This window comes from Triticum dicoccoides, chromosome 3B (assembly GCF_002162155.2).
Source record: "Triticum dicoccoides isolate Atlit2015 ecotype Zavitan chromosome 3B, WEW_v2.0, whole genome shotgun sequence".
In the NCBI taxonomy this organism is placed as follows: Eukaryota; Viridiplantae; Streptophyta; class Magnoliopsida; order Poales; family Poaceae; genus Triticum; species Triticum dicoccoides.
Genome location: NC_041385.1, coordinates 446998543 through 447011777, shown reverse-complemented (window position 1 = coordinate 447011777; position 13235 = coordinate 446998543).

The window sequence follows — 13235 nt, the reverse complement described above, 5'->3', positions numbered from 1 at the left end:
CTTAGTAGTTGGCAGATATGATTTCATCATATCATTCGGTAGGATATCCCTGGCTGTTAGGCTGGATGGTAATACAAGGCAAAGTTTTACCCTAGTTCGGATCGGACCCTTGCAGTTGAAGAAAGAGCATACTCCTGGTACTGTATATTAGTGATAGGGGTGTGTACAAAGTACACGTGAATACCAGGCATTGTGCGTGTGTGTATACTATCAACGAACTAGCCCCCAAGCTTGTATAACATACTGGGGGCCTAGGGTTACAAATCATATATAGTCGGCTTATCACCAGTGGGGATAGAGTCCTCCGCGACTCTAGTAGCTTCGTGTTGTACGCTGAGTCCTCGACATGGGTCTTCGTATAAGACGTCTCGGTCCAACCTATATGTGGCGCAGGATGGAACCGACCCATGAGTCTTCATGTTGACCCACCATAACTAGAAATGATGTGCCCACCACACCACACACGCAATCGGCCACTAAGAAAATAAGCATATACAATAGTACAACGATATCTAGCTCACGATACGTCTCCATATATTGTTGATGACACTCATGGACTTTGCATTTGATGCGTGCTCCGTATTTTGTTAACGACACTTACGGTCATTGTATTTGAAGCGAAAGCACGATATGGTCACTGGACTTCAGAATAAGCTCATCACGGTCACCACATACATTTTGTCATGCTAACCAACATGTGGTTGGATGGTTAGGAGGACAGTGGTTTCTCGAGGCCACCAAGGTTAAAGTCCCGGTGCTCGCGTTTATCTTGTGTTAATTTAAGTATTTTCTGGCGATGTACGTTCAGTGGGAGGAGATGTTCCACTCGACTACGAGGCACCTATGGTGACTTCATAAAATCTCAAGATCATATATGCTGGCCCACTCTCTCGAAGGTGCTCATAGGGGTAGGGTTCGCGTGTGTGCGCTTATAGCGGTGAGTGCTTGCGCGTATATATGAGCCCTTGCATCTGTACCGTGTTAAACAAATACATGTCATGATTATACGGTCACTGGCTCACCCGTACAACTCTGTATTTTGTTGATGACACAATCAATTGACCAGTCAAACGTTCCACGCGACGCAACTAGTGTTGCACCATCGGGGCGCGTAACCGTGCAGCCCATCTGTCAGCACGTATATGAAAGAAAGAATTGGTAGTTTGAGTCTGTATTGTGTTAATAAAATAGGAGTACATTTAGGGTGATCATACGGTCACTAGCTCACCATACAGCTCCGTAATTTGTTGATAACACAATCAATTGACTAGTCAAAAGGTCCACATTAAGCAACGCACATTACCATAGGGCCCACCCGTCAGCGCGTATATGAAGGACCGAAATGGTAATAAATTAGTGGTCTGTGGGTATTCGAAGTCGTGAGACCTCTGGTTGGCAGTCACCGACGGTTGGGGTGGTGTTGATTGGGCAGTGGGGTGGGGATCGCCGGAGAAAAAGCTCGGTGCGGGAGGGGGGCGGGCTAGAGGGATGGCCGGTGCGGCGGTGGACTGGGGGTGGGGAGTGCTTTCGGGGAGGCTGGGGTGGCGTGGTGGCGGGGGCTGACGGTTTGGCCGGTGGTGGCTGGCGGCTCAGGGGGGTGGAGTTTGATGATAAACTGGAGGCGCTTGATTTTGTATCCAACAGCTGGAAAATCTAATGACCAGAGATGAAAAAGTCAGTCGACTGATGTGTAGCCTCACCCCGCACGTACACATGCACGCACGCATGCTGGCGTGCAACACTAACACATACACATAACGTACACACGCACGCATGCTGGCGTGCAACACTGACATGTACACATGCACTCATGAATACATGCACGTACGCACCCATGCACGCAACACTGAAACGTACCCTTGCACGCACACAACACTCGCACGCCTGCATGCACACAGCACACAACGCAAGACACACGCTCAACCTATACGTGCATGCACCCTTTGTTAAGGACATGGATTGTTACGGGTATTAATCAATCTTATCTGTGATAAGCAGAACGTTGATGTTTGCAGCGGTCTTTATGAATCACAACGTATCGAATGGGCTATCAATATAGTAGGCTTATCTACATGAAAAAGATGACATCACACTCAATGAACAATCATCGGTTATGAAATGCCCGCTTCTGACCGCCCTGGCCCACCAAAGGTTCCTCTGCTGTGCGCTGCCTGCGTTGGGTCACTGACATGCAGGCCATGTACCCAAAGAGCCCACATGTGAGTGGAAGAACGACGCGGTGCACTAGGTCAGAGTCGAGGGCACCACTCGCTGCACGCCCGACTGAACATGCCTCAGTGCCGCATTCAAACGCCTCCATGAAACCCGCCCATGTGGAAGCCGAGAAACCCACTCTGGACACACGTCCGTTCATGACCTGGCCAGCATTAAACACAACACTGCCCGAGCTCCTCCCGTCCGACGTCTATTTAATCTCCTATTTAAACGAGGCCAAATGCCGGCCAAGAATAACACACCTCCGCCGCTCCTCTATCTCCTCCACCATTTTGTCCACTCTTACAATGACTTACAAGAGTAGTTATTCTGCATCCAAGGCGGCTGGGTAGCCCGTCAGATACAAGCTATGCAGCTCGCTGATCCACCTTCTTCCACTCGCCCGACAGAGCTAGTTGCCGCCCCAAGTCGACGCGCGGTTCAGCAACTCGCCGCTCCAGGCCAGCCCGACGAGGAGTGGCGCACGGGCATCGTTGCTGACGTCCACGCAGCCGCCTCGTACCGAGTCTCCCGTTTTTGTGGCTGAGACTCCCATGCCAGCAGCCGCGCCATGCAAGCAGCGACAGAAGCCGGGTGCGCGGAGAGCGACGAATCGGTGGCCAGCACCTCCGCGTCCGCCGCCATCATCGAGGAGAAGTATAACATGGGTGGCTGCCACCGCTTGGGTCCCGTGAAGGCCACCACGGAGGCGACGCCGGCATACACAACAGGTGTCTTGCCAGATGCTTTTGTTGAGAGGACCTTCATCGACCCCGCATGGGCTCCACGAAAGAGGGGAATGTTAGGATGAACTCGAGCCGGTGCCGGCCATGGAGAAGTAGTGGCCGGTGATGAACTTGAACCGGTGCCGACCACCATCATCTTCGGCACCAGCCAATGATATCAGTTGGGCAGTGGGGAAGCGAGCCATCCTTTGCGCTGAAGCATATACCTCTGGGGCTCCCGGCAGTCCGGTGATCGTGCCACCGGACATGAGGAACACAAATCGATCGGCAGGCGACCATTTAGGCCGGGTATTATATACCTGTGCTGTCCAGAACTAGCACCGCGTAGTTCATTTGAATGTAATGAAATCCGTCATGTTTGTATGAAAATCCGATATTTTATATGATTTTCGTCGTTGTTTATATGAAATATCAGTTTGTCTACGTGTTTGCATGAATTTCGTCTGGTTGGTTGAGTTGTTGTCATAATGTGTGCGACTACGGTTGGATGGGGTAATTTGCGGGTCGCCGGTCGGTCTGCGGGCGGCATTGTGGGACAAAAAAAACCGCAGCTCATGCGAGCTCGTCTCCAACGTGCGCGCTGGAGGATGCATGACAGCATGAGCACCCGAGCCATTCCTCGTTCATCGGTGGCAAAGGCACCGGTGGACAAAAGGGTCGCCAATATTTTGGCTACCCCGGGCAGGATCCAAACAGCCCCTCCCAACAGATTCAAATCCCTCGTTCGCCGTGGAATTTTTCCATGTGTTGTTTTCATGGACTAGCAAGATGCCCGTGCATTGCACGGAACATCAAGATGCATTTTTTTACAAACTCCCGCATGCATGCAAGGGATAATTAATGTCCTCCTTTGCTAGCACCATGAGGCAAACACCATTAATATTGCATCGATTAGTGTTAGTGGCCTTGTATATCTACAAATTGTAATTTTGATAGTGGCCCCTTGTATATAAAAATGGAGGGAGAAAGATGAGAGATAAGGTGAGGAGGAGTGGGGCGTGGTGGTGACTAGTGGTCAGACTAGGCGGAGGCATGTGGATGGACGGCGCATTATGTCTAGGTTTGTATCTCACACACACACCCACGTAGGTGGGGGACGTGCATGAAGAGAAGAGGTGCACGCACGGCGCACGTACTCCCATCTCTTTCCCAACCACACCCGCACGGGTACATGGTGCAGCTCAATCTGTATGAAAAGGCAGCCGACGTGGTAATTTGACACGTGTACTAGTTGCCCACTTGGTGGAGGGAGGATCGTCTACCACGGGTGAACAAACAAACTGCGACTTGACGTGTTATGTTAAAAGAAGAGGCAAACCATGTGGGGCCAACCTTAGAGGCAAGGCAATATACATTGGAGTACTTTTGATGTGTCCCATCAACTCGCAGAACGAGGAGAAGCTTGCTTAGTATGCCGTCTCCCCCGCCCACCTGCGCGGTGGCTCACAGGATGAGGTGAAGCTTGCTTACGAGTAGTAGTAGTAGTACTCCTACTACTATACGCCTTACGCCCGCTCCCTCTCCCACGCGCGCGGTGGCTCGCAGCACGAGGAGAAAATTTAACTACTCCCTCTGTTTACTCCTCGTCCCTACTACGTACCTTGGTTAGTACTCCCTCCATTTACTTATACAAGGCCACTATAAAAAATACATTTTGCATCTATACAAGGCCACAGATAGTAATCGAGACAAAAGTTACTACTCCCTCCTTTCCAGTTTATGGCTCAATTTCAAAATCTCTCCAACCAAGGTAGACGGTGAGTGGTCGAATTAATTTCGTAGTTTGCACTAGTAATTAGTACGCTCGTTTTTCTCAAGAAGTTATGTTTACCGAGGCATTAATTAGAATGAATGCATGAATGACCACTAAATTTCTATGAACTTCTACATGCATTGGTTAGTTTCCTCTTGACACTGCTTGCGTCGGGTGATCTAACGCACCTCGAATGCAACATGTAATGGTACTACTACTAGTAGTAGAATTGAGACTTATCAAACGGAAAAATGAATGTTTTTTAGATGAGCCCTATAAACCCTAGTGGGTATGTACTCCGTAAAAACAGATTTTTCCAAAACTAAGTTGCTCCCTTTCATGAATTTTGTAGTATACTCCTCCGTCGATGCTCCCTTTCATGAATTATGTACTTCCTGTCGCTGACATGTGGGACATATAGCAACCGGGTCGACGTGTCAAGCACCAAATAACAGTGCAGAACAGCAGGGGGGACGCACCCCACTCGTACCGGCCCAGTAGTAGTAATGAGCAAATGAGACGTCAAATCACAATGCCGCACCTTCCCAGACGGACGAAGCAACCATTATTTCACACTTTGGTTCGCCATCATCTCAAACCATGTAGTATTGCTTCTGCCTCAAGAGGGACACGCGCATCGCCTTGGTACATCATGACACGTGGGACCGCATGACAGGCCATGCTCCCCCGCCGATCGCAAGGTAAAATCACCTCATTTTTACTATACTTCCTCCGTATCGGTTTACTACATGGCATGCACGTTGTTCTAGGTTGAGAATTTAACTGACTATATATGTGATGAACAGTACTGTAGCCTTTTAAAAAATGTATACTTTTGTACAATAGTAGTATCGATGGATTTCGCCATGGAGCAAAAATTGAAATTAAAAAAAGGTGGTACATATAGAGAGCGCTCGTCGCCAAATTATGCATATAGTACTATTAAAAAAGCTAGTACATGCTTAATTGGGGTGCTAAATTCTATTAAAGGAATACTAGTAGTATGTACATACTGAAGAGTTAAAGTAACGAGAAGAAACATAACATAGTTCTGCTGGGGGCTCAGCACAACACACCCCTCAAATTAAACTAAGCACACCCGAAGTTAAACTATGCAACTAATCCGGTAGACACTGCATTAGAACCACCATGAGCAAGGATACTGACACCTTACTCACTCGGAGTCCTTGTCCACGTCCTCGACTTCGTCATTGTCCCTCTTCCTCTTGGCCGATACTTCTTGCTTGAACCGCACACTTGGCTCTTGCTCTTCATCCAACCCTTGTGATATTGAAACAAAGGTAGCCATCCATTGCATCGTAGTGGATGTGGTCTATATCTAGTACATTCCACTGCCATGCATGATGATGAAATGTGTAATGAGGTTTCTCCAGTTTACGGTACGAAGGATGAACCATGGCTCCTGCTAGGATCAGCATTGAAGGCTAACGAGAGGGCAGCAGCCGATTCTTTTGGAGGTCGAAGGGGTTGCCTACAACGAGGCCTATCCGACCCAGGACTTCTTTGTCGTTCTTAAAGTCTACAGTAACGAATTTCACTCTTTTGTCCTTGAGGAAGTTCTTAAAATCCTGGCACTCAATGTCGGCATGGCATATGTGGTAGACCAAGCAAATGTTATGTACGCAAACCTGGATCATGGCGGGGTTCTTCCTCTCTTCGTCCTTTAGATCCTTCTCTCGTCCCAGGACTGTGGTGTACTCAACATCTAGCCCAGTGACCCACTCATCATCTGAGTTTTCAAACATGCGTCTGAAGCGAGAAAGGCATCCTTTTACCATCGCAGAAGAACGGGTGTAGATGACGTTGAACTCATCGCTGGTGATGGTTCTAACCTAGTACTCACCACCGATCGTGGAGATTTGGGACGCCATGGATTTGGGAGGAGGGTTAGGATTAGTGGAACTGTCGTAATGTGAATGGACGGGACGACCAGGAGCAAACCGCCGTAGTATTAAAGGACGTGCAGGGACGAGTAGGAGCGAACTGCCAGGTGCAAACGAAAGGGTAGTGGCTTTCCATTCTCCCATGATACGCTCTTCCGAGAGCCCTTGGATCTGAGATCGAACGGTTGCATGGCGTGATTCTAGACCTATGGGTGAATACCCTATCCTGGAGGGTTATTCCGCAAATTTTCAACAACTTAGCATGCGACCGTTTGATCTCAGATCCAAGGGCTGCCAGCAGCCCGTATCATGGTCGCACCTACCATGAACGTCGCGTCGCTCACGCGGTCGCGCCCTTGGAGATTTAACATGGTGCGTTAGGCTATCTGATGTTGGCATGTCATACATAGTCATCACTTAGTCACTCATACTACAACAAGGTTGGCTATAAGGTTGGCTGTAAGTGTATTTTTTTTACTTCTCTCAATCTCTTTCTTCGTACTCCCTCCGTCCCATAATATAAGAACGTTTTTGACACTAGTGTAGTGCCAAAAACGTTCTTATATTATGGGACACAGGGAGTACTAGTATTTATTGCATTTGCCAAGGAGTGACCTCTTCCAATGAAATGGTGTGCTTATTAGTTTTTTTTCTAAGTTTGCTTCATTTAATTAGCTATAGACTCAAAATTGTCTTTTCACCTAGGTACATGCGCTTAGCACCATTTCTTCCTTGGGACACCAAACTAATCTCTCTCTTCTTGATTAACTTGCCACATCAGACTTTATGCCTATGTGGCAAGCTTAGCACCTGTAGGAGCAAGTAAGTACAATTGTGCGCTTTACATGGCATTTTTGCATATGTGGAGGAAAGAGAGGCAAGGAAAAAGTGGAGAAGTGGGCTTTCATGCAAGAGCCAGCCTCTACTACATGGTGGAGCATTGGGTGAGGCACCTGTATGGAGGTGGTCAGGAATCGGGAGACTCACGCCGGTCATAACGCCGCAGTTAAAATGATAATGGCAAGTCAAATCACGGGGCCCCACCTGTCCAGCAGTAACTCGTGGTCAAATCACACAGCCCTATGTTTGCAGCAGCCTACTCCCTCGTCTTCTCGCGTCTCTATCAAACCGACTAGGCGGAACTGCCCCACCTACCTCGCAAGGAAAGCCCCGCCCTCGACTTTTAAATACAACTACATCCGCTTAAGAATCCAATGATATACTTTTTGTGACATAGTAACTCATATTTAGTTAGTCAAATAGATGACCTAGAACTACGTGCAGGCCCTATAAACTGAGACGCCTAAAAATAAAAAACCGAGACGGAGAGGGTAGTTCAGCACGTATCTTTTCAGATCAATATAGTCGGGATTCACCAAGGAGAAAAACCAAGTGGTAGGATGCTCCTGTCGTGTTGGCGTAGCAACTCAAGCAGGGTCAGTCTGCACACGAAATGGTGACACACTTAACAGGACCCCTTTTGCTGATATGTGGCTCATCCATTGTCTTGTTCCACGTTCGATGCACCAAATTACAGTTTGGAGCAGCATTGGTATTGGAGGCACCCCGGTCGTAGCGCCGTAGTAGTAGAAAATGAGCGATGAGGGGTCAAATCACAAAGCCCCACCTTTCCCGCATTAAGCTGGACGGACGAAGCAACCATCAATTCACTCTAGGGCACAAGAACATAAAGAAAAGAGAAAACAATGATGCGTGCGGCAGCTACCTAGGGCACCCTAGGGTAGGGGTCTCCACTACAGATCCTTTTTTTTAAAAGAGCCTCCACTACAAATCGGCTTCTCCCTCGTCCTCTTGAAGAAAACCGATGATGAGTGCGGCGGTAGGGTTTGTAGGAGTACTACGGCGTGCGGGGCCACGTCGTAGAAAATGGGTTCGAGTCGACGCCTTAAATATGTGTGGGCCGCTTGGTTTTACGGGAATGAGGCAGCATTTTGGGTTCGGGGACCCGTGGAGATATAGTACGTACAAAACATTGTGGACGTAGGTTCAACCATAAGGCAATGATGCATGGGCCCTGCATTCTGATATACCCGGGGCCGCATAAAATTTGCTACTCTACTCAAAACTAGTAAGGTACACATGTATTGAACGCATGAGATTTCGAAACCAAATTATGAATAAATACACACTATAGCATGTAAAGCTTTGAGTCATATATGCATGATGTAGATGTTCGTTTAGTTCTTATAGTTCATCTCATTCAAAATCAATTAGTTTTATAAAAATCTTAAGATTCATGGGGTTGTGCATTGTAAATCATAAAGTAAAAAACAAATAATGGCATTTCATTTAGAAAAAATAATCAATTATGATGCAGAAGATTCTAGAACAGAGGATAAGTGTTTGTGTTTTGAGATTTGTGCATTATGCTTAAGTTCAACCATGGAGTCTTCTAAATTGTACATGTGGCAGATCTGGTGGAATGTTGATGATATCCAACGGCCAGTAGTGCTCGTATTTGCCTATCTCTGCGTTGTCAGATTAGCTTCATCCAGTGACCATCTTTCAAAGTTATTGGCACACTATATAGTCCTTGTGCCATAGTTGCATGTTTTGGAAAAAAGCTACTAGTGGGTTGTACTATATCTATTTAGAAATAGAAGATGTATACATGGAAGTTGTTGGGAAAGATATGACATGGAGCATCTCAATTCCTATGAGTAAGGATTGGAAAAGAGATGTCATTTGGTTCACATCATAGGAACTTTTCTATTGAATCTAGAGATGACATGTATCTCAATTCCTATGAGGAGGGATTAGAAAAGAGATGTAATTTGGTTCATATCATAGGAACTTTTCTATTGAATATACGCTAATGTTTATTTTCCTTTGAAATTAAGGGAGTATAGGAATCCATTCATATGAACTAAGTGGCTCTAAAGCTATAGAAATGATATCATGTTTATTTCCTTTGAAATGTGGAGTATATGAATCTATTCCTATGAACCAATTGGCTCTAAAGGAAAAAATCCTATAAAAATCATATCATATAGAGTTCCTATGATATTCCTCGACACTAAAGGATGGTTGAAATTGCTGCGGGTGATACGATGGTCTTTCTTTGTAGACTCCTCACCCATCTTTATAGTTACCTCTCAAAGATGAATGAAATGATATATACAGGGTATTCTACATGTGCAATTTGGTACACGAAAACTCGGTAAAAGTTTGCAAGGATCGAATTTTCAATAAAGCTATATGCACTGCATTTCGGAACGGAGGGAGCATACGGCAGTTGCTAACACTCAAGTGGAAGATGTGTGTGTAGGAGGAGTGGCTGTTCTGTTAAATGACATGGCAAAACGGACACTGTCGGATGCCGATCTAACGGTTCTTACGGCGTTCGTCAGGAAAAGGCTTGTGGCGAATGTTTGTCGGATAATGATTTACGGACACATGCACTGCATTGATACGTGCCCCCCTCTCTCTCACGCACACGCACCCTCACGAGTCACGACTCTCCCGAGTCCTCTCGCAGACTCACACGTCGCACCCACCATCTATCTGTAGGTAGACGTCACCCACATATGTGCTCTTCACACCCTACCATCAGAACTTCTAAAAAACCAAAGACTTCGTGCACATTTTATTTTAGCTCACACGCCATACACTTATACTATTAGTCTTGCGGCAAACGTTCTTTGGGCATAGTATATTGTACTCTCACAAAGAGAAGCGGTGCGCGCACACACTAGTTCTCTCACACCCACTCGCGGGTACACGTAGGAGCGCATTTTTTGAAGCTGGTACAACAAAATCACTCCACTATATATAAAAGCAGGTGCCTTAGCGCTTGCTTTACTAGGGTTCCTCTCGTTCACTCTCTCATGCTCTCCATATCTAAGCAAGACATAGGTGGACACACTCTCTCTCAGCTCACGGCTGGTCAAAAAGCCGGCCGGACAACCTCGACCGGGGCAGGGGTGTAGGTGCATCGTTCACGCTGTCGTCGACGGCGAGGGAGGAGACCAACGGCTGCCCGCGCGTCCCGATCGGCGGTCATGCCGTTCTCTCTGACAGAGCGCCGGCTCGGGAGGGCCTCTGACCCCTTCTTCCTCCCTGCGGTATTGTGGCCAAGATGCGGCCTCCCGACGCCATCTTTGCCATATGCTGACGACCCTCAGGTATATATTCCTTCAAAACCTGCCTTGCTCTACTGCCCCAGCTCCCTTCGTGTGGATCCTTTTCTACTTCCGTCCGCTGTTCCAAAGCCAGCTAGACTTCTACTATTATTAGAAGTAAAGCTAGTTCGTACAGTCGACTCTAAGCGTTGGTTCAAACAGGGAAGAAAGTGAGAAAGCTGTAGCATGAATCTAGGACTTGGTTCTAAGAGGAAACGGGGGAAAGTAGTAATACCTGCTGTCCCTACGCCCATATCGCTACCGTTAATGTAAAATCACATGAAGCATTAAGCAATGCCACCTAATGTCACTATAAGTAATGGTCTAGTGCCGTCGATAAATTGAAGCAATGCCACCACCATTTTATGAAGTGCTTCCATCTTGCTTTATTTCCCATGAATTGTGTTTTTGCAGTTACACTTAAATATCACACCGCTAACATTGCTTCATCCCAGTGGAACTGCACAAATTTGATTGCACATTTACTGACCATGTGCTACTCTCATGACAGTAATACTAATGCTATTGTTCTGCATGTTAATCTAGTGGCATTCTTGATGTGTTGTGATGCTACTTACTTAAGGACTCTTCATACTGTCAATCTAGTGCCAATTATAACACAATAGATGTTGTTGTTAATCATACGCTACTGCAAATATTTGTCACTGTTTAAATAACCGTATTTTGTATTTGCGCAAATAGGGATGTCTGTCTCCATATCGTTTCGGGATGTCTGTCTCCGTATCATTTCTATCCGCGCAATCAAAAGCACACACCTCAGTTTTAGTACAACTGCGCAAAATGAGATGGCTATCCCTCATTGTCGTCGTCTAACCTCCCATCTTCAAGGTATCCCTACATTGGTAGTAACGATGGTAGAATGACCAACACAATCTAAAAGAAGCCGATTCGTACGTTTTACTTCTTGATTGCAGTGCAGGGACGAGCTAAAACAACTGCATCCTAGTCCAGAATGCACTTTCTACCAGTTCTTCCATGGACCGAGGACTAGCTGGCACGGCTGCACAGCGGTTTTTTGGACAGGCGTGCGGACAAGAGGCATTGTGGTCTGCTTATTTCTGCAAATAGCGGTGCTTAAATTTAGTGGAATGCACAAGAATTTCACCTGGTCAGTACACTGCATGGTTCAGTTCAGCATTCCAGCTGAGACCACAATTATAATTGGTTATTCTGGAATGAGAGAAGCTAACCCTGGATGGTGGCAACAAGAAAAAACCAGAGTGAACTCCAGGAAATTTAAGCCTGCCGGGAGGCCCTTTGCTCAGAGAAGCCTTGCTTGTTTTTTCCTGATTTGTAAACCTTCTCACAACTTTGTCTTTTGCTGTGAACTAGTATATGTTTGTTATGTTCTATGAATCATTGAGATGTATAAAATTTCTTAACTTATGCTTTTCAAGTTTTTATGAAGTTGAATTTAATGTGAGTGTTCCACATGAGCGCTGGACTAGCGTGTGAACATTTGGAATTTATTACATTGTGGCCTTAGTTAACTGCCTGAACCATTGTAACAAGATACATAGTTGCTTATATGTCAGACAGCAGATTGTTGATTGTTAGCTGGTCGATAGCCTAGGGTTGAAGCGAGCTGAGCCAATGTGCCGTGTTTTGCACAACTGCTTACAAGTGGGGTAGCACCAACAGTGTTTACAAGTACTTATGTATACATCGGCGTACAGTTCTCTAATGAGTTCTCTATTTCATCAAAACACACACTACTCGTATGATAAACCGTGACAACTTATGTCTTACCATGCCATATTCATGAAAAAACTAGTGAGGACGCATCTGTTTCGACAACAATTACGATGGTTCTCACATGATTCACGGGCACACAAAAGTAGTAGCAGTTCCCATAGATGGATTCAAACAGAGTACTAGCCCCAGAGGGGTCGATAACAGGCAAGGTTCGGATAATTAGACACAATCCAAACTACTATTAAACACTAGCTGGGCAAACTATTTCATGCCTCGATCTAATTTGGGCTGGACACAAGACGGACCTTGCCATGAACATCATCGAGGACGTCCCGCAGCAGCTCAATCCTCTGAACGTTCATGAACACAACCTTGTGGCCTTGCCACTGATAAACTTGTTTGTGGAGGCATGCCATGTCATCTTCCTGCGTAAGCTTGACAAGAACAGTATGCCTCACAAATGAAGGATTAGCTTTGAACTTCTTGTGCTTCAGTACACCCTGGGCAACACGCCTGACAGCAGTGAGGCTGGAATACAACTCTTCATTGGTATAACCGCAAATGGCTTCCAGGATCCAATAGCCTAAGAACTCTATTTTCCTAGTGCGTATATTCAGGTCATCCACCTCATAGCAAGTGACATGTACAACCACACAATCCTTGTCTGCATCAGGCCTCTAATTGAAACAGAAACAAATTTTGAAGTACTTTTCAGTATAAGAAACACAAATTATTTAAACCACTATGTTTAGCATGGCAT